The 21,107-nt window shown below is 42.7% G+C and overlaps 7 non-coding genes and 1 pseudogene across 7 annotated transcripts; all 8 read left to right on the top strand.

Annotated features, from left to right (window-relative positions):
• Window positions 1–831: 831 nt before the first annotated feature.
• On the top strand, window positions 832–912 carry LOC118759327 (small nucleolar RNA SNORD115). Its single transcript, XR_004996124.2, has one exon. It is a non-coding gene; the product is annotated as a small nucleolar RNA SNORD115 (small nucleolar RNA).
• A 1,662-nt stretch (window positions 913–2,574) lies between these two features.
• Window positions 2,575–2,655, top strand: LOC118759326 (small nucleolar RNA SNORD115). Its single transcript, XR_004996123.1, has one exon. It is a non-coding gene; the product is annotated as a small nucleolar RNA SNORD115 (small nucleolar RNA).
• Window positions 2,656–6,142: 3,487 nt separating this feature from the next.
• LOC118759341 (small nucleolar RNA SNORD115) lies at window positions 6,143–6,219 on the top strand. Its single transcript, XR_004996134.2, has one exon. It is a non-coding gene; the product is annotated as a small nucleolar RNA SNORD115 (small nucleolar RNA).
• Window positions 6,220–7,126: 907 nt separating this feature from the next.
• Window positions 7,127–7,208, top strand: LOC118759332 (small nucleolar RNA SNORD115). Its single transcript, XR_004996128.2, has one exon. It is a non-coding gene; the product is annotated as a small nucleolar RNA SNORD115 (small nucleolar RNA).
• Window positions 7,209–8,720: 1,512 nt separating this feature from the next.
• LOC118759343 (small nucleolar RNA SNORD115) lies at window positions 8,721–8,784 on the top strand (annotated as a pseudogene).
• Window positions 8,785–9,760: 976 nt separating this feature from the next.
• On the top strand, window positions 9,761–9,841 carry LOC118759342 (small nucleolar RNA SNORD115). Its single transcript, XR_004996135.2, has one exon. It is a non-coding gene; the product is annotated as a small nucleolar RNA SNORD115 (small nucleolar RNA).
• Window positions 9,842–13,927: 4,086 nt separating this feature from the next.
• LOC118759382 (small nucleolar RNA SNORD109A) lies at window positions 13,928–13,968 on the top strand. Its single transcript, XR_004996172.1, has one exon. It is a non-coding gene; the product is annotated as a small nucleolar RNA SNORD109A (small nucleolar RNA).
• Window positions 13,969–17,595: 3,627 nt separating this feature from the next.
• LOC118759381 (small nucleolar RNA SNORD109A) lies at window positions 17,596–17,662 on the top strand. Its single transcript, XR_004996171.1, has one exon. It is a non-coding gene; the product is annotated as a small nucleolar RNA SNORD109A (small nucleolar RNA).
• The last annotated feature ends 3,445 nt before the right edge of the window (window positions 17,663–21,107 follow it).

Here is a 21,107-nt window from a genome sequence, read left to right as displayed (position 1 = left end):
CTTTCTAAGGGAGGGTCCAAGTGGGGCCAATGTAACCACATGGTCTGTATTCTCAAGGCTCTGACCCCTGCATGGATCACCTCCAGGTTCCATAGTGGGCTATGGTTAGTCTGATGACAACATTCTATCTTTGAAATGTTCCACAACCGTGGAGGGCAGTGACCCTGGATGGAACACATCTCACACAGCACAACATGAGCTACCTGGATCCAGTGTGTTCAAACATGCTGAGCGTACCCAGACCAAGAGAACAATGCCATGGTAGTAGAGTCAGTGTTCCACTGATCCTCCTTGGGTGCATATCGAAGCAACTGGTCATCTGGGATCAATGCAGGACAGCCTTTGCTTGTCCAACCAAGATCCTGCCAGGATCTTGGTATTGAGGCAGGAAGAAGGGGAAGGGGTAGAAATAACCCGTTGTGACAGTGGGGAAGGGCAGAGGTTGCCTTGGTGGTCCTAAGAACAATATATCCAGAGGTTTGAGGGTAAAGCTTTTCCTGTCAGCCATACCAACAGGACTGGCTACATGGGAGTCCTCATCTGGGTAGACAAGGACTGGGTAGAATAATTGGAGCCCATAATCCCTGATCCTGCTATCTGTTCACACCCACCTCCACCCATGTCCCACAGATGATTTCACATGAGGAAACAACTTGAGTTCATTGCCTTAGATACAAGGGATGTGGTTAAGCCTCAGTAGCCCAAGAACTAAAGCTACCAGCTCCATTGGCAAAGGGCACACCCAAAACGGTCCACAACAAACTAATCCATTTGAGCCCTGGATATGAAACAATATACTCTGAGTGCTTTGGGAAGCACTCAGGAGGTGTTGGGTTGGTGATGAACCTTCTTATTGTTTTGAAGAGAGATGATGACTTAAAACTCTTGCTCAATAGGATTACGCTGAGGCCTAGTGACATGTTGTAAGAGAAACCTATGATCCCTGTATATCTTCCAAGGTAGAAGACCATGGAGATGGAAGACCTGGAAGCCCCGCAGGCTTGTTTGCAGTCTCCTGGCTAGAGTCATTGCTCAGGCAGGATACACCCAAGCTCCATGCTCTCCTCTGGCTGAGGGCCAAGGCCATATTGAGAGCCTCCTGCTCAGCTCTTCTTATCCCTTTGTGTCTTTCAGTGAGATGAACCACCTGGTGGAGGACCGTAGTATCCCAGTTCCTAGATGAATGCTGGCTAGGTGTTGTGAGACCTGTTCACTGGGTGGGTCATCTGAAGTCAGACAGTGGGATGGACCTACAGAAGTACAAGAAGGCAGTCTCAGATAGTGCTCCTTTGTGAGCTGTATCCCTTTGGACTCTAAGGCCCAGAATGCCTTGCCTGAAGCCCCAGCCTGGATGGGGGCTGAGCCAGTACTGTAAAGGCTTTCTGAGAGAGGGTTCACATAGTGTCAGTGCTATCACTTGGCCTGTGTCCATGGCACAAACTCTGGGTTGCCTTTTTGGGGTGGCCAGAAGGATGTAGACACTGAGAATCAGGGCTCTGTGTGAAGGTTGGACTGAGAATGGATCATGAACCAACAAAGGCATGCCTGGAGGTCTGATGTAGCAGCCTGATCTGCATGTGTCAGATAGGCCGGAGCTCTTGTTGGTTTAAGAGACACTGGAGCCTAGGTCACAGGGAAAATCTAATCAGTGACTCATCAGGGAAAATACCAAGGTCAGGAAGGTCAGGGCATCTGCAAGGTGATGCCAGACATACTTCTTGCCCTTGGCTTGTACCATTCAGACTGTCATTTCCAAGTCATCTTATTGAACTTCAGACTTAGTTAAACCCAGGGTGAATGCCAGGGCCCTTCCTTGGCCTGGGCAGCTCCCGCTCCTCCTTAGGAGGCCCCCAGGTCCTGTGGGACAAATAGGGCATGATAGTCTACCCAACGCCAGTACCTAGTTTGTGGGATGTGTCCAAGACTGTAATGACCACTCACTAGGGATTGTCTCTGGAGAGCACAGCATGAGCTCTGGGATCCAGTGTACATAAGCAACCTGGGCCTAGAAGTCCATATCCAAGGGAGCAGCACAGTATTGGTAGGATCAGGGCCCCATATGGCCTCCTTGGTTGCAGCTCATGCAGCCCATCTTCTGAGTCCTAACCAGGGCCTTATCCAGCCTAGGACCCACACAGGACCTTAGTGTCAGTGGCAGGAAGGAGGGGTAGCAGTAGCACCACATGGCAAAATAAAGGGGCAGAGGTTGCCTCTGAGAGCAACAGGCCTGGAGGTTTGAAGGTGAATTTGGCATTGCCTGCCCCACTAGCCACACCAAAATGTATGGTTACATAAGAGGACTCACCTGAGTTGATGGGATGAGAGCACCTGGATCTCATAAACCCTGCTCCTGCTACCTGTTCATACCATTCCCCCTCCATGTCCCACAGATAACTTCACCTGAAGGAACAACATGAATTCCATTGCCCTGGAAGTAAGCTCTGTGATCAAGGCCTCTGTGGCCAGTGAACTGGAGCTAACAGCTTCTTGACAAAGGGGATGTCTGGGACTGTCCATAGTATTGCAATCCATCTATGCCCAGGAGGTGGGTTGCCATGCAGAGTTCCTGGTTGTGGGTTGATGATAAGATCTCTTACTGTATTGAAGAAAAATGATGACTTAAAAATCATGCTCAATAGGATTATGCTGAGGTCCAGCCTGGTAACAGTGTTGCAAGAAGACCCAGGATCACCATGTGCCTTTATAGAAGGAAACCTGGAGACAGGAGTCCTGAATGTCCCCCAGGCCAGGATGCAATTTTTATTGTAAAGTGGCCACTTCATCAGGATGTTCCCAAGCTCCTTTTTCCTTGTGTTTGTCGTGAGCTCCCTATTGGCTGACGGCCACTTCCATTTTGGGAGCTCCCTCTTCAACTCCTCTTTTCCGTTTGTGTCTTTCAGTGAGAATAGCTGTCCAGTAGGGCATCCTGATGTCCAGGATCCCAGATGAGAGCATTGTAAGGATCATGGTGCATTTTCACACAGGGCATTTGGATGGAGTCATCCAAAGCCAGCCTGACCCTTGGACCCACAGAACCACAGGAACGTATCCTCAGGCCTTGCTTCCTAGTGAATTGTGCCTTTTTGACTTCTGAGGTTCAGAATACCTCTAGAGTACTCCTCAGTTGTGGTAGCAGACACAGGAGCTTACAAGATTCATAAGAGAGGGTTTACATGGGATGAGGACAACCAGTTGACTTGTACAGTCTATGGGAGCTCAAGGCTAACTTGCTTGTGCAGCTGAAAGTGTGAGGACACTGAGTTCCTGGTTTCTGTGAGAAGTGATGCTTTGGTGGGAGACCTAGGCCATGGACTACACCAAGGCAAGGAGGGAAGTCTAGTAGGGCAGTTGGCTCTTAGGTGCTGAACAACCTGGGCACTTCATTTAGGTCAATGAAACTGGAGCCTAGTCACAGGATTCCCCAGGTTCTTGACTGTTCAGGGTGTGCCAATGTCTGGCCTAAGTGTCCTAGGGCAGACCACCTGAAGAGCAATGCTAGAAGGGCCCCTTGCTCACAATTTACCTGTCCAGGGTCCTGAGTTCATGGATCACATGACTGAATTTCAGACTTATCTGAGTCCAGCATGCTGTACCTGGGACTCTCCTGGGACTGGACTCTCACTCTTCCATGGGAGATCCTGAGGTTCCACAAGAAAAATGATCCTTGCTCAGGTCCAATGACCTTTTCCCATGAGTGAAATGTGTCAGGGACTGAAGTGTGCAGTGATAATGGGAGGAATGTGTGCACATGGGGTACAGCTGGAATACCCAGTGTCTAGTGTGTACACACAGGCTATAATGGGTAGCCTGGCACTGATAGTGATGCCATGTTGGTATGCCCAGGGCTCAAATGGGGTATCCATGGGTGTGTCTCATCAGACCTGTCCTAAAATGCCAAGGCTATGCCAGCTAATCTTGCTTATCCAGCCTGGGTCACTTTCAGGATCTTTGTGTCAGGGCAGGAAATGTAAGTAGTGGTAGCTTTATGTGGCAAGTGAATGTGGTCCTAAGGTGCTCCTCTGGTACTATAAATAGAAGTCCCTGATGTTTGTACATAGTAGATGAAGGTTTTCCAACCTTCTTCACCAATAGAACTAGCTTCCCATGATCCTGACCTAGGCCAATATGGCCAAAGCAATCTTAGGACTTCATCTGCTGTCTGTTCAAACCCCTCACCATTCTTGTCTCACAGATGATGTTACCAAAGTAAGCCCCCATGAGTTCTACTACCCCTGGCGCTGGGCTTCAGTGAAGGCCAAAGTGACTCATGAGCTAGCTCTGCCAGAACCATTTGCAAAAGCAACATCTGGGAATGCCTATGGTAAGCCATTCTATACAGGTACTGGAGATGGAGTGTCACTTGGAGTGATATGGTGATGTTCCTGGTGTTGAATCAATGATGAGGTCTCATACTGAAGAAAGGCCAACCTGTTACTTAGGTGTCCCAAGTCCATGTGTCTTCAAGGTATTGTATTAGCCTGTGGATTGTATTGTTGAGTGGTTGTCATCCCATGCTACATGGCTGGGCTTTAGATTAAGTTGAACCCAGTGTGTATGCCAAGACAATTCTTAGCCCAAGTTTTGCTACTTCTCAGGAGGACCCCTATGCTCCACAAGAGGAATGGGCCAAGGTCCAGCAAAATTTCAGTGCCTAGTCTTTGTAATGACCATGACAAAAAGATGCTTAAAGCTGGAACTTGTCTCTGGAGAGAATAGCCTGAGCTCTGGGATCCATTGTGTACAGACAGGCTGATCTAAGAGCCTATACCCAGAGGGCAGAACAGTATTGGTAAGCCTGGGCTCCATGTGATCTCTGGTAATAGCTCATTTGACCAGTGTTTTGGGACCAAGATTGTGCTAGTATTTGCATTGCTTGTGTATCTTCAAGGAACTTGGTGGCATCAGCAGAAAGAAGTCAAGGAAGCTCCTTATACCAATGCAATGAGGCAAAACAGTGACACCATAAATTCAGAGGTCAGCAGGCTTGGAGGATGTTCCAGAGTCCAGTAAGCAAAGCTTGCATCACCAGCCATGCCAACAGGGCTGGCTACATGAGCATCCTCTCTTGAACTGATGGGGTAAAAGCAGTTCTGGGGTCGTGAACCCAGGTCCAGTTCCTGCTTGTGGTTCATGCACATCACCCTCCATATCCTACAGATAATTCAACACCATGGGTTCCACAACTCGGAGGTCTAGGTCCCAGAGGCTCATGAGCTGGTGCTGCAAATCCTCTTGGCAAAACTGGCATTCAGGACTGCCTATGGTAAGCCAGCCCATCTGAGTTCTAGAGGTGGAACAATGCACAAACCTTCCCACATTTTGTTGTATATTTTGGGATATAGGGACTTGCCTTTATGTGCCACATGGTTGGGCATTAGAATGAGTTGAGCTCAGCAATGTCAACGCTTCTCCTGGTATGGACTCCTGCTCCTCCATGGGAGGCCTTGGTAAAGCCCAATGACCATTCACTTTGAAACATGTCCCAGACTATGGCACAGCAATCATGCGAGGAATGGTCAGTAGGGAGTGAGGGTGGGGATGTCACAGCCTGAATTCTCAAGATCCAGTATGTGCACAGAGGCTGAACCTGGTCAGCCACACAGATAGCAGTGGCATGTTGGTGGGCTCAGATCCCCACAGGAGCCTCCTTGGGTGTGGCTTATGCAGCCAGTCCTCAGATCCCTAACCCATGCCAGTGCTGTCTTGTCTAGCCTAGGGCTCCACCAGAATCTTCGTGTCAGACAGGAAAGGTACATAGTGGTAGACTACTGTAGTAGGGTGGCATGGCCAGGGGCATCCTCTTTGGCCCCACAACAAACAGGCCCAGAGTGAGTGATAACAAGTCCAGCCACCCAAAAGTATGACCTAAGCTGATGAAGGGAAAGCACACCTCTCCTGTTCCTGCTTTCTCTTCACAATCGCCATTCTTCTTGATCCACAGATGATGTCATTAGAGGAAGCCCTCATGGGTTCCATTACCCTGGGCTTAAGGACTGATGTCAAGGCCTCGGTGACCCATGATGGTGCTACCAGCCCTCTTGGCAAAAGAGACATCTGGGTCTGTCCATGGTAAGCCAATCCATCCGAGTTCTGGAAATGTGATAGTGCATCCTGGGGTACCAATGTTAGAGTTCCTGGGGTTAGGTCAATGATGAAAACTCATACTGAAGAGAGATGATGATTTAAAAATCATGCTCAGGAACCTTCCAGCTGGTGCCGGGTATCAGGTTCATCAGAGACAGGTACACCCCATGTCCACAGCATTCTCCATCCAGAGTCATGACTTTACTTTGGACTAAGCTGAGCCCAACAAGAATGTCAAGGCTCCTGCTGACTCTGAATTCCCACTTCTCCACAGGATGGCTTAGGACCTAAAAAGGAGTGTTATGGCCCAGCTTGATATGTATCAGATTGTTGAGATGTGTCTGCAACTGTCATGGGCAACAAATAGGGGAGAAACATGTCTCTGGATGGCACAGACTAAGCCCCCAGAACCCAGTCTGCATGCAGTGTGGACCAGGGTGCCCATGCCCTTTGAGGGCAATGCTGTGGTGGTAGGCCCAGGGATCCACAGGAGTATCCTTTGTGGCATCAAGTGAACCAGTCGTCTGGGTCCAAGGCCATGCCAGTATTTATCCAACCCAATTTTCTTCCAGGGACTTTGTGCCAGGAGCAGGAAAGAAGAGTGGGGCTACCTTCTTGCATCAGGGTGGCTCTTCCCAGTGGGGTTTCTCTGGCCCCAGGGCCAACAGGCCTAAAGTTAGGGATGAGGTGTGTGAAGCTTGCCCAATCCACCATGCCAACAGGTCAAGCTGCCTAATAAGCCTTACCTGGTCCTGAAAAGCAACAGTTATCCTGAAGCCAGTGTACCATGAGGTTGATCCAGCTTATCTACTCATACCACTCCCCCTTCCTTTCCCACAGATGGTGTCACCAGAGGAAGCCCCATTATGTTCCAAAAGCCTGAGGGCAAAAGCTGTGGTCATAGCCCCTGTGACTGATAAGCTGGTGTTGCCAACCCCATTAGAGAGGAAGACATCTGAGATGCCCATGGCAAACCAATCTATCTGGGCCCTGGAGATTGGGAGCACATCTTCAGGTGCTCATCAAAGGGTTCCTGGGTGTTACGCTGATGATGAAACCTCCTACTGTCTCTAAGAGAGATGATGACTTAAAAAATCATGCTCAATAGGATCATACTGAGGCCCAGTGACAGTGCTGCGAAGATCTCAGTCTCCTTGTGCCTTCCAGGAATAGTGTAACTGTGTAGAAGAAACCAGGGGACCCCAGGGCAAGGCACAGTTCCTAGCTAGAGTGGCTTCTCTGAAAGTATGTGCCCAAGCTGTTTCTTCTTGGCTTGGTGCTAGTTCCCCACTGATTAAGGGCCATGGCCATGCTGGGAGCCCCCCCTCACCTTTTATTGATATCTTGTATCTTTCAGTGATAATAGCTGCACAACAGAGCGCCCTGGCTTTCCAGGTCCGAGGTGAGTGTATGGAAGGGATCATGAGGTCTGTGTACAGCAGCAAAGGTCTAGATGGCTCAGTTGGATCCAGCCTGAACCACAGGGGAATGGTTCATGTGAAGCCAGGGCCACCACTCAGTCTATGTAGGCTACAGGACCTCTGGGTTGCCTTTCCAGTGTCTAGAGGCATGAGGTCACTAGGATCAGGCCTCTGTAAAGCCGGGGCTCAGATTCAGTGTAAGCTGTGAGCCATGGATCACACCAAGGCAGGGAGGGAGGTCTGGCAGGCCAGCAGGCTCTGTAGGTGCCAGACTAGAGCTTCACAGAGTTCACAGGAATGTTTGAACCCATGTAGCAGAGATATCCAGGTTAGTGCTTAATGAGGGAGTGTCAACACCTTAGCTAAGTGCTGAAGCTAGGGCACCTGCAGGACTGTGCCATCTGAGTCTCTTTCCTTCATTTTTGCCCTGTCCAAGATCTTGCATTCATGGGCCAGATGGCTGCGCTTCAGACTGGGCTGAGCCCAGCAAGGATGAATGCTCGAAGAATGAATCTTGGTCTGGCCAAGTGACCATTCACTGTCTTTGGTATGTGTCCTGGATTTCAGTGTGCAGTGATCATGGGAGAAATACGTGACCCTGGGGCACAGCTTGAACTTGAACTTCCATAATCCACCATGTGTACACAGGCTGGACATTGGCAACCAGGTACAAATGGCAGTCAGGTTGGTGGGTCTAGGGGCCTACGGGAGCATCCATAATTGTGGCTTGTGGTACTGTTTGACAATATCAAAGCCTTGGCAGTGCTTGCTTTTCCAGTCCAGGTCCCTATCAGGAACTTGGTGTTGGGAGCAGGAAAGGGGTAGGGTAGTCTAAGGATGGCCTAAAGGTACATCCCTGACACAAGGGCCCAGATATTCATGGGCATAGTGGGAGGAACTTGCCTTATCTGCTGCCCAGGAAGCCAGACAGACACGGGATAATATGACAATAATATGTGTTCCTGGGTCTTGCTCCTGCTTTTTGTTCACACCCATCCTCCTCCATGTCCTACAGTTAATGTCACCAGAGGAAGCCCCTTTGGATTCCATGACACAAGCTCAAGGAACTGTGATCAAGGCCTCAGCAGGCCATGAACAGATGCTGACAACTCTGTTTGCAAGAGACATCTGGAACTGTCTGTGGTAAGCAATCCATCATGGTCCTGAAGGTAGGATGGCACATCTTGGAGTGTCCATGGTATGGTTCTTGGGGTTGGGTCAATGATAAGAGCTCATACTATCTAGAAGATTCGTGCTCAACAGGATTACTCTGAGGCCCAGGCTAGAGACAGAGTTGCAAAGGGACTCTGGTGTTTCCATATGCTTGTCCAAGCAGCACATCCTGGGGATGGGAGACCTGGATACTACCAGGCTCAAGTGGCTGCCTAAGCAGGTTGTAGCTAATACCCTTCATCCTTGGGCTTGGTGTGTGCTCCTCTGACCCAGGGCTGAGGATACACTGGGGGTTTTCTCCTTAGTTCTGATCATTCCCTTGTGTCTTTCAGTGAGGCAAGCTACCTGGCAGGACATCCTAGTAGCCTATTTCAGATGAATGCATGGCAGGGGTTATAAGGCTTGTACTTGGGAGTACAGGGGTCTGTGTAGGTTACCAAAAGCCAGCCTAAGGGTTGGATCACAGAGAGACAAACGACAGCCTTAGGCCAGGCTCCTCAATAAGCTATGCCCCTTTGGGCTCTGAAATCCAGAACACCATGCCTGAAACCTGGCCTGGGGTGCAGGCTAAGCCAGGAATAGAAAGGCTTCCCTAGGGAGGGTTCACTTGGGGTCAGAATCACCACTCAGCCTGTATGGGCTTCTTGGGCCCTCAGTTGCATTGCCAGGATGTCTGGAATTGTGCAGACACTGCAGATCAGTCCCCTATGCAATGATAGGCTCAGATTGAGTGGAAGGCTCAGCCTGTGGACTCTACTAAAGCAGGAAGAAAGATCTGGTTGAGTAACTATCTCCACAGATGAGCTTCAAGTGAGTTTCAGGGAACCTGAGCAGAGGAATAAAGTACACTTAGCCAAAATGCCCTGATCCTGCCCCTGCTGTGTGTTCCCCTCCATATCACACAGATGATATCAGCCAGCAAAGGACATTATTATAAGTTTCACAGGTTACAGCTGCCTGTGAGCTGGTGGTGTCATCTCTTGGCAAAGTAGACATCTGGGATTGCCCGTGGTAAGCCAATCCATCTGACTCAGAAGGTTTGCAATACACATTATGGTGTTCTTCGCAGAGTTCTTGTGTCTGGCTTAATGATGAGGCCTCACACTATCTCAAAGAGAGATGATGACTTAAAAACCATGCTTAATAGGATCATGCTGAGGCCCAGCCTAATGACAGTGTTGCAAGCAGGCTATGGGATTCCCTGGTGCCTTTCAGACACCCTGGAGTCGGGAGCTTTGAAGACCCCCTGCCAGGCCAGGATGCAATCTTCAACCACAAGCAACTACTAGTGCAGGATATGTCCAAGCTCCTTCCTCCTCAGGCTTGGTGTGTGCATGTCACCCTGGCAGAGGGCTGGAGCCATGATGGCAGCTCTTTTTGTGCCTTTGTGTTTTTCAGTGAGACATGCTGCCTGGTGTGATACCCTCATACTTAATATCCCAGGTAAGTGCTTGCCAGGGCCTGAGCTTGATCGAGAAACAGGCATTCTGAGTTGATCATCTCATATTCTCTTTGACATTAGACAGCAGCCACTGTTTCCTTTCTGACCCTTGTTTTGGGATTATCATGGGTTGGCTGGTTCAGCAATGTAGTGGTGGAATGCTTTCAACTTAAAACCTTAAACAGATCGAATATCTTTTCCCAACCATTGAACCAACCACCTTTATTTCCCAAGTATTTTGGACTGACTGTCCCAAGTCTACAAGAGGGGTCCTTCCTCAGAACTTCTCAATTTATCATATTGCAGATATTTCTGTATGAGCCACTATCCCTCAACCAGGGCAATACTCTGTTTTGATCCCTATGCACTTATCCATTCAATGCCACTGAAGGCAAAGCCTCGTTCGTTCTCATGCCCTGGGGCACTGTCTGTTGACCACTTGCTCAACATAATACTACTGATCTGTTTGCAAAGGAATCATCCAGTCTGGGGGCCAAGTCCAGTAGACAACCATTTGGTCTGGCACTGACAAGGAAACTGTCAGATGACTTGAAATTCAGTGTATCTGTAGCAGGCTAATTTTTAAGTTGATAATTTTGCATAGCCTATAGATGATGCTGTAAATATCCAGATGTTCCTTAGTGCAAAAAAAAATTCCCACCTCTATTAGAGTCAGATGCCAATTTCCAAGTGGATGCATGTGAGGGTCGGGGTCACCCGGTTTTGATTCAATGATGAGATTTTGTTTTGAATGATATGACTCAAAAGCCATGCCTTTTAGGACTATGGAGAAATTCAGCTTAGTAATTGTGGTTGAATGGGATTTGGGGTGTTAAGGATTGGAGTCTTTGAGGCCCTGAGAGCCATAGGATATCCCTCCCCATGCATGTCCTGCTGTTTGTTTATTTATCTGTAATTTCTAGTAGCATGGCCTATTTTAATTTCATTCTTTTGCCTTCTATGTGTTTTTCAGTAAGTCATACCTCCAAAAGATGTAAAATTTGTTATTATAGGTGGTCAGTGACTTTCTTTGATGACACACATATTTAATATAAACTATTGAGGTGTGGCCAAACCAGACCCTGGGCCATTACTTCAACTTATTCAGACAACTTGAATATCAATATCAAAATTTTTCTCCTTCATGTAAATTTTGTGAAAATATATTTATTTCAGATTTTCTTTGATTGAATATTGCAGAATTTTTTGTTCTGTGTTACCTAGTTCAATGTTTAATATTCTATTTGAGTGCATATGTATACCCATACAATTTTTTCCTATAATATTGTGGGATTCTAACACTGTTACACTATTTGCTGTCACTAATGAAATTCCTGTAACTGTAGAATTGTAGGATAATGATAAAGAATAAGAACTTGAGATTTTTGTATATGATTTGCCTCTGAAGATAAAATCAAATAATCTAGCCAAATCAATACACAAACTTCATTTCCTGAGCATAATATTATATCATTTGTGAAATAATGAAAGTATTTATTACAAATGAGGAAAGGTATTCTCAGAATTTGTGGGGATTATGTTCACAAAGTCATTTGTGAGTCCCATTATAGGTTTTCTTTTTTTTTTTAAGATTAAAAGTTAGACAAAGTGGGTGGGGTTGTGGAGAGAGACATAGAGGAAGCTTCCATCAACTGATTCATTCCCCAGATAGCTCAGCAGCAGGGTTGGGTCAGGTCAAAGCCAAGAGCTTCAAGCAGGTCTCATGTGAGTACAGAGGTCCAGTACTGCTGGAGACCAGCTCCAGCTGAGTTCAAACTTCAACAAAGCATGTGTGGACTTGAAGAGAAGAGATGGCTCATGTTATGGCTCAATGATCATAATGGACAACCCAAGAAAGCTGTCTCTTTTATTTATACAGAAATCCTCACAAGCTTTCACATGGACTTTACATCATGGTTAAGAGGGTGTTTCCAAAGATAATTCTGCAAGCTCACTTTAAAGAGGCCATTATCCATTCTGACCTTGCAGCCAGGAATTCCTCAGCTGGCAGCATTTATTAATCAGTAATACACTCCTACTGCATTTCTCTTACTACAACTTATCTAATCATTTAAAGGAGAAAATATATCATGAAGGGAAAAACATAAAGATCAGAAACAAAAAATTTTAAAGATAAATTCCCACTACAACCACAGGTTTTACAACCACTTAATTTTTTGAAAACATGTTTTACAATGTCAGTACAAACATCCTTGAGTTCCTCCAGCCTAAGGGTCATGGGAGCCTTCAAGACAACATAAATTGTTAAAGTCCTGCTCACCAAGACAGTGTTAATGACATTGGTTATTAAGCTCACATCAGTTACAGAAACATTCTCACAAGGGCAAACAACAATGCATCAACACATTTCAGAATTTTTTAAGGGGTAGCGTCCATGAAACTGCATTGAAGCGGCAGAAGAGGCATTTACCTTGCCTTGCCAGCAGGGGAGCCATTCTCTGCACACCTCCGCAGCATTGATTCCAGCTGCACCTGCACAGCTCCCAGCACAGTGCTTCAGCCATCTTCTATTGTTTTCCCAGGTAGATTAATTGCACTTGATCGTAGCCAAAAGGCCTAGAAGTGATTGGGTGGATTAATTGAAATCTGTATGAGATGTAAGTGGTTAGGACTCCAATCAATGCTAATATAGAACGCTGGTGTCACAGGCAGCAGCCTAACTGACTTTGTCACAATGTCGGCCCTCTGTGGATTTTCTTATCAATAAGTGACATAGTTGCTTAGTGGAATCATCTCCAAAATTAGTCACATATTTACTAAATTTTGTTAAAGTAACATAAAGTATTGTAGTACAATTTCTATTGTCCTATTTGCTTCTAGATAAAAATTTGGGGGCTAGAGTATGCTTTGGCCTGCTGCCACTACAACTCAGGCATCCAGTAGTGAATCTAACTGGTCTCCCAATCCTTTGAACCATTGGTTTAAGGGTATCATCCTGATAAGTGCTTATTTCACAAAGAATTATGCTGAAACCCAAAAGAAGTCACAATCCTTAAAACAAAGTGTGGAAGGCCATAAGATTTTGGGCTTTGTAGGAAGAAGCCTTCTAAAAGATTCCAAGAACATTAAAAAATTTTATTGTGTGCTTATTATTCTCCATTTTCACACACTGTTGGCATAGATATTTTGGCTTATTTTTTAATTCATTGTATGATGTCTTAATGCTCAACTATCAAGAGGCACACCATTCTCTACCTTTGGTCATTTAAAACATTCTAAATATGCTATTAATTGATTAGACGATGGCCTTTAACATGATTACACCTACTCATTCATATAAAATGAGCAAGGAAGGGCCTGGAGCAATGACTCATTGGCTAAATCCTCTCTTTGCAAGCATCAGGATCCTATATGGACACCATTCTTGTCCTGGTTGCTCCGTTTCCCATCCAACTCTCTGCTTGTGGCCTAGGAAAGCAGTAGAGAATGGCCCAAAATGCAGGGGCCCGACACATGTGAAAAACCCAAAAGAAGCTCCAGGTTCCTGACTTTGAATCAGCTTAGCTCTGCCATTGCAGCTACTTGGGGAGTTTACTTGTGGAAAGATCTTTCTGTCTCTCGTGTTCTCTGTGAATCTGCCTTTCCAATAAGCATAAATCAATCTTTGAAATTAAATCAATAAATAGAATGAGCAAGGATGTTTTCTTCCCAATGAGGGACTGATACAATGATATCCTCTAAAATGTCCACCTGCTGAGTTACCTGCTGTGAACTGAGTGCTGGTGACATGTTATTAGAGTATCAGTGTGGTTTGAAGAATGATTATTTGTTACTGATGGACTTGTTTGGATCAAAGATGAGCATAAATATATGAGGATGCTGAGGTCCAGTTGTATTCCTCCTAATAGAACATAATGACTTTGGAATTGGCTCAGTTGATGACCTTCTTACTATTACGTGTCTTTTCAATTTTTGCAGCACACAATATTTTCATAAAATGTTATTTGAATACAACTTCACACTTTATAATCCAAGAGGCAATTGTTATTATCAGTCTTCTGATAGCTTGTGAAAGAATATTATTGAGTATAAGAAATTTGAGGAGCAAACATCAATAAATGAAATACTGAAGCTAATAAAATTAAGCAACTATAATGATTTTGGCAACAACTTTAAATGCTAGGCAAATATGTTCATTATAATGGAGCCAATGTTGTGCATTAATTTTGGTGCGTTTTCTTCTATGGTTTATTTTCTTTGTACTATTTTGCTGCAGGTTGACCACTAGAATTAGTTATTATACTTCTTGGGATACAGGTAAGCAACTTCCCCAGTGCTTTTTAAATTCCTTGTTTGCTCCATGGCCAATAATACCAGGACTTCAGGGTATCTGAGTTTCTGCTTTCAGACTCAATAGACAATATTTTTATGGTGGATATATTTCCCCATGAATGTCCCTCTTGGTTGCACCTTTTAAAAAACCCTTTCTTTTTGAGATAATCTAAATAAATTGGGTTTTTTAATTAATTATTATGCATTATGTGACAGTTTCATAGGCTCTGGGAATCCCCCCACCCCTCCCCACGCCCCTCCCCCCTGGTGGATTCCTCCACCTTGGTGCAGTATTACAGTTCAAATTCAATCAAGATTCTTTCCTTGCAAACATATACCAAACATAGAGTCCAGCTACTTATTGTCCAGATGGGTTGAACAGTTTCTTGGGGAGACCATTTCTGGTCCAAAGTTAGAGCTGGTAGACTATCATCCCAGTCAATTAAGAGTCCCAATATAACATTAACAGCAATTTGTAACATTGTGGAATTGACATGGTTTTGAGTAACCAGTATGTTAAAAAAAAAAAAAAAAAAAAACAAGTTCTGAACCACAACCTATGATTTGCTCATTGACATTTCAATTTTAGTTTGTATACAGGACCAGCTACTATATACCTTAAAATGGCTATAAGGTACCATTCAGCTGTCTCGTGTCTATTTCCTTTTAGTATTTAGCCATTTGTTGTGTTGAAGTATAATTTTACTGATCTTGGCAGATTTTAGGATAATCTAGACTGGCTTGTAACTCTAACATTACATTTGTCAACAATTAAGGTGCAGAACATTTTGGGGGGGGGTGTGCAGGAAAGTCCCCAACACCATGGTGAAGAGTGACTAATCTTCGTGTCCCACCCAGCGAGGCATGAGCAAATCCATGCCAGCTCTTTCCTGTCAGATTCCAAGCTCTACTTTTTGTTGTTTGTCTATTTATTTTAGGTTTTTTTAGTTTGTATGATTGTTTGTTTGCTATGAGGGGTTTTCACAATAATAGTGGGAGACCTTAACACCCCGCTAACAACAACAGACAGATCAACAAAACAAAAACTCAACAAAGGAACAACAGAGCTTGTACAAACATTAGAACAACTGGACTTGGTAGACATTTATAGAACTTTTTACCCCAAGGCCACAGATTATACATTTTTTTCAGCAGTACATGGCACCTTCTCCAGGATCGACCACATGATAGGACACAAAGCAAACCTAAATAACTTCAAAAAGATAGGAATCATACCATGTACCCTCTCAGACCACCATGGAATGAAATTGGAAATTAGCAATTCAAAATGCCCCAGGAAATACAGAAACTCTTGGAGGCTAAACAATATGCTATTAAACGAACAATGGATCAGAGAAGAAATTAAAGATGAGATCAAAAAATTTTTGGAAACCAATGAAAACTCTGACACAACATTCCAAATCTTATGGGACACGGCCAAAGCAGTGCTGCGGGGTAAATTCATCGCAATTGGAGCCCATGTCAAGGCCCAAGAGAGGCGTCAAATACAGGAACTAAGCACACACCTCCAGGAATTGGAAAAACAGCAGCAGAAGAGCCCCACATACAACAGGAAGCAAGAAATCATCAAAACAAGGGAGGAAATTAATCAGATAGAAACAAAAAAAAAACTATACACAAAATCAATGAATCAAAAAGTTGGTTTTTTGAAAAGATAAACAAAATAGATACCCCACTGGCCCGACTGACAAAGAAAAAACAAGAGAAAGCAAGAATTAACAGCATCAAAGATGAAAAAGGCAACATAACAACAGACACTGCAACCATTAAAAACATAATCAGAAATTACTACAAAGCACTATACTCCAACAAATCAGAAGACCACCAAGAAATGGAAAAGTTCTTAGACTTATACAACCTGCCAAAACTTAGCCCAGAGGCAACAAACGACCTGAACAAGCCCATAACTGAAGCAGAGATTGAATCAGTGATTAAAGACCTCCCAACAAAGAAAAGCCCAGCTCCAGACGGCTTCACTCCAGAATTCTACAAAATATTCCAAACAGAACTAACCCCAATTCTCTACAAACTCTTCAATACAATAGAAAAGGAAGCGACCCTTCCAAACTCATTCTATGAAACCAACATTACCTTAATCCCAAAACCGGACAGACATCCTACAGAGAAAGAAAACTACAGACCTATCTCTCTGATGAACATTGATGCTAAGATACTCAACAAAATCCTAGCCAATAGAATTCAAAAAATCATCCGACAGATCATTCATCCGGATCAAGTAGGATTCATCCCTGGAATGCAGGGGTGGTTCAACATAAGGAAATCCATAAATGTGATACACCACATCCAAAAACTGAAAAACAAGAATCATATGATAGTATCAATAGATGCAGAAAAAGCTTTTGACAAAATCCAACACCACTTCCTGCTAAAAACCCTAACCAAGATAGGCATAGATGGAAAAATCCACAACATAATCAAAGCAATATATGAAAAACCCAACGCCAGCATCATACTGAATGGAGAAAAACTGAAACCCTTCCCACTGAGATCTGGAACAAGACAGTGATGTCCACTTTCTCCACTGCTATTCAACATAGTCCTAGAGGTACTTGCTGAGGCCATAAGACAAGAAAAAGAAATCAAAGGAATCCAAATTGGAAATGAAGAAGTCAAACTTTCACTATACGCAGATGACATGATTCTTTATATAGAAGAGCCAAGAGGCTCAACACAGAGACTCCTAGAAATTGGGTTATTTTTGACATATTTCTTTTTTATCATTTTGCATAAGGTAAAAATAATCACGTAAAGAAATTCAAATGTGGTAAATATTGATTTAATATCCTTACCTGAAAACTTGGGTCATAGATATTTCTACTCATATTTTCACTGTAATCACTTTTTACTGTATGCACGCCTTAAAATTTCAGCTGACTAAAGATTTTCAAAAATCTATTCCAATAAATTTTATCTGTTGTTTTTGTGTTATATATATATACATATATATATACACATATATATGATCAAGTATATGCGTGCATTGTATATATGTATGTATACATATAATTTTGTGTTATTTATACACTAAAAAAGAAATGTCCACTGCACAATTTACTGTTCCTCCCTCATAATGAACTCGATAAGCCTGCACAACATAAATCTGGGCATGGAAATGCTTATGTGTTGGGAGACTGCTTGTCTGGATCGATGATGAGAAAAAATGTCTGAGGATGCTGAGGGACTCATTCCAGATGTCAATCTGAGGTCCAGACCAGTGGTTCTGTAATGGGACACATAAGACTCTCAAAGCCCGGCGACACCCTAGTAATAATAGTCCTTGTGGGCGTGCTTTTTCTGTCTCAGAACACTTCCTGAAAAAGCAATGTGCTCCATGACCTGAGACTTGATTCCCTTTGCTTATTTTAAACAGAAAATTATATGTAAATAAGAAGTAAATGAATATTAAAAACATGTTCTTGAGTAACAAATTAGTAAATTTATAAAATTGAATTGAGAAAGAGGCAAGCAATTCTGATGTGTGTTGAAAGTCTTATGACCATTATGCTGAAAGAGAACCCTGAATGTCTACATTGAATACTGATCACAAAACCAATGTCAGTGTTTTGTCATTTTATTGCTAAATATTTTCTAAAATAATGTCTTTGTTTTTCTTTCTGTCATGGTTTGCCGAGATAGAAGATCTAGAACCTGCCTGTTCCTCATTTTAGAGAAAATGGGTGAGTAGTCAAACCAGTATCTTTTGAATTTATATTTCATGTATTTTGTGCCAGCTTAATCTTTTGAGCAGCTTATTTCAGGGTATTATTGTTATAGTGCCCTTTTTTCATTGATACCCTCAGCAAGGTCATCTACTCTATTGAATACATATCATTATTTCTGTCAGTCTAAGACTTTTCTATTTTTATGGAAACATAAAATTCAATGATAGTTTTGGAAATTTCATGTTTGATCAGAAGATATTTCATTGAAATTCAGTGTTGTACCAAAATATTCTATTTCCTGATTTATCTCACTATCAGAATTTCTAGAACAAGGCTCTATGGTTCATAAGGTCTGTTTATCCATCCCAATTTATCACTACTTCTAATTCAGTCATTATGGATTCACTTTAATTTTCATTTTTGCAAAATGAGAAATTATATGTGTCTATGGTATATATGAAATAGTCATAAAAATAAGATATTTGGGTCTGTATTCAGTACTTACCATTGGGATTGTGCATATTTGTTGAGCTGGTGATTTCCAATCAGGTGTTCTATACAAAAATCTTGCATGGAAAATATATTCCATCATAGTGTTCCAATTATTGATTAATACATTTCCGAGGATTTTTTTTCTGCTAGATTATATCATTTGGTGCTTATACAACACATGCCATTACAGTAGCATTTCTTACTAGAAGTCATGCCAGAATAATCTTTTTCTTCCAATCACTGAAATAATTTTAATTGCAAGTGAAGTTTAAATAATAATATCCAGAAGTTCTGAAACAGCACTGTCAAATAAATTATTCAAATTTCAATTATTATAATTTACATACATAAATAAATTCTTAATTCAGTTGTCTGTGATGGCCAATGTGAAGATGACAAGGACAGGATAAAACTTATTACACTGATGAAGCAGTGTTAATATGAAGAAATTAAACAGGAGAGTTTTAACAGTGTAAAATTAGAGAAATTAGGACAATTTCAGAAACATACTTATCTCAGTTTTATCATTGCAATGGGAACTCTAAAATTTTTAGTATTACATGTATTTCTTTCCATTTAACCTAAACAGATTTGTATTGGTATTGGATTTCTTTCGTAAATATATTTGCCTTTGGTGCCGACAATGCAAGCTAGATGATGAACAAATAAGAAAATCAATATAAAGCTGTAAGTGAAGGTCCCTGGTTGAAGTAGTAAATCACAAAACACAAAAGTTTTCAACCCAGCATGTTTGCTTACCTTTACACAAGCAGGTTGATTACCACATGAAACTGATACTATGTTGTCTCACTGAAAGATACAGCATTTCCTCAAACACATTTTGTTTTATATTACTCCTTTGCATTTTTTATGACTTCTTCAGATGACAGTCCAGGTAAATGTATGAGCGATAGGTGTGGGATGGTGGAAGGGGCAGAGGCAGGGAGTTTGACACAGAAAAGCAGACCATCAGGCCACTGGTGTGCTCTGTGGTTAATAGTCTTGTGGAGGTTATAGCCCCCCCCACCACCAAAAAAATCCTGGAGTGAGCCCACAGGTCAAACATCCCAGGAAAAACAGCAGGACTGAATGTCTTAAAATACAGTATTTCACAATTACGTTTGTAGCTTCTAAGTATGCAAGTTGTGTAAAGACAGATGCATTGTCACTCGTCTGGGCCAGCCTGTTGTATGGTACACTCATTATTTATATACTCAAAAAAAAATCATCATATTGAGAGATTTGGCAAAGTGGGCATGCTGAAATAGAGACAGGGCTGTAAGTTTACATTAGAGATGCTCTTGGTTTTTAGATAAACACATCTAAGAGAAAATTTGGAAAACACACGAGACAGGAAATTCTTTCTGTGACCCCTCCAGCAGAAGGACTCAGCTAATTTTCTGAGAGACGAGAAATAGGGCTGTTGTTACTGAATAGGAAAATTAATGTTATTTTCATTTGTGAGAATGCATACAGTTATTGCATTCCCCTTTATTCTTAATATTCTTACCTATTTAATCTTTAACTGACATGTAATAATTATACATATTCACAGAGTATAGCATGATAATTCAATTCATGTGTAAAATGTGTAATGAACAGTCAGGGTAATTAACATATCTGTCACCTCAAACATTTCTTTGTACTGAGACCATTCTATTCATAGAGACAGAAAAATTAATGAAAGAAGTGAAGTGTAAATACAGATTAAGGAAAAAAGACACATTTGTGTCTCATAAAGCAATCTGTAAATTGGTATTTTGTAGTAATGTTTTTTCAATGTGGCAAAAAAATACACTTAGGGTAATGAAAATATATAAAGCTATTATTAGAAAGCTTACACAAGGTGTTGTTTTGTTGATCCCCTTTACTCTGATAATCTATGCAATGAATAGTGAAAATTTTCTCTTAAAGCATAGTTTATTCCCTTCTGGTTGTTGTGTACATGTTCTTTGAGTAGCATTCTTGAGCTGATCGGTAATAAGAACTAACATGTTTCCTGTGACGTGGCAAAACTTTAGACTCCAGCCTGCCTGAATGGAGGGGCGGGTTGTGATTACTTCCTTTGGTTGATGCTTGAAGTTCCTGAAAAACTATCTCAATATAAGTCTAAATAGGAGATGTTAGCTAAAGGGTGCTAAATAAAATTTTTCAAGGTCTGTGAGTTATTATTATTATTATTACTATTATTATTATTAATTTATGATACAGTTCCATAGGCTCCTGAGATTTCCCTTATCCCCTCCCCAATTCCCACCCACCCCACTGCCGAATTCTCCTGTATCATTACCCAAGTATAGTTCTTCATACAAAGTCATACGTTCATCATCACAGGCATGGACAATGGCAGAGAGTCCAGCATCCTATTGTCAAAATATAGTAAACAGTTTCATTGTAAGCCCATCTTTGTCTGGAAGAAGAGATGCATACTGCATTGTAACCCCACATCTGAATATGATAGTCTCCATTTGACAGCTACTGTACTTCCCCTTAAATGAA

The sequence above is a fragment of the Ochotona princeps genome, chromosome 6, assembly GCF_030435755.1.
Source record: "Ochotona princeps isolate mOchPri1 chromosome 6, mOchPri1.hap1, whole genome shotgun sequence".
Taxonomy (NCBI): domain Eukaryota; kingdom Metazoa; phylum Chordata; class Mammalia; order Lagomorpha; family Ochotonidae; genus Ochotona; species Ochotona princeps.
The sequence above is the reverse complement of the archived record's forward strand: the minus strand, read 5'-3'. Positions and strand labels throughout refer to the sequence as shown.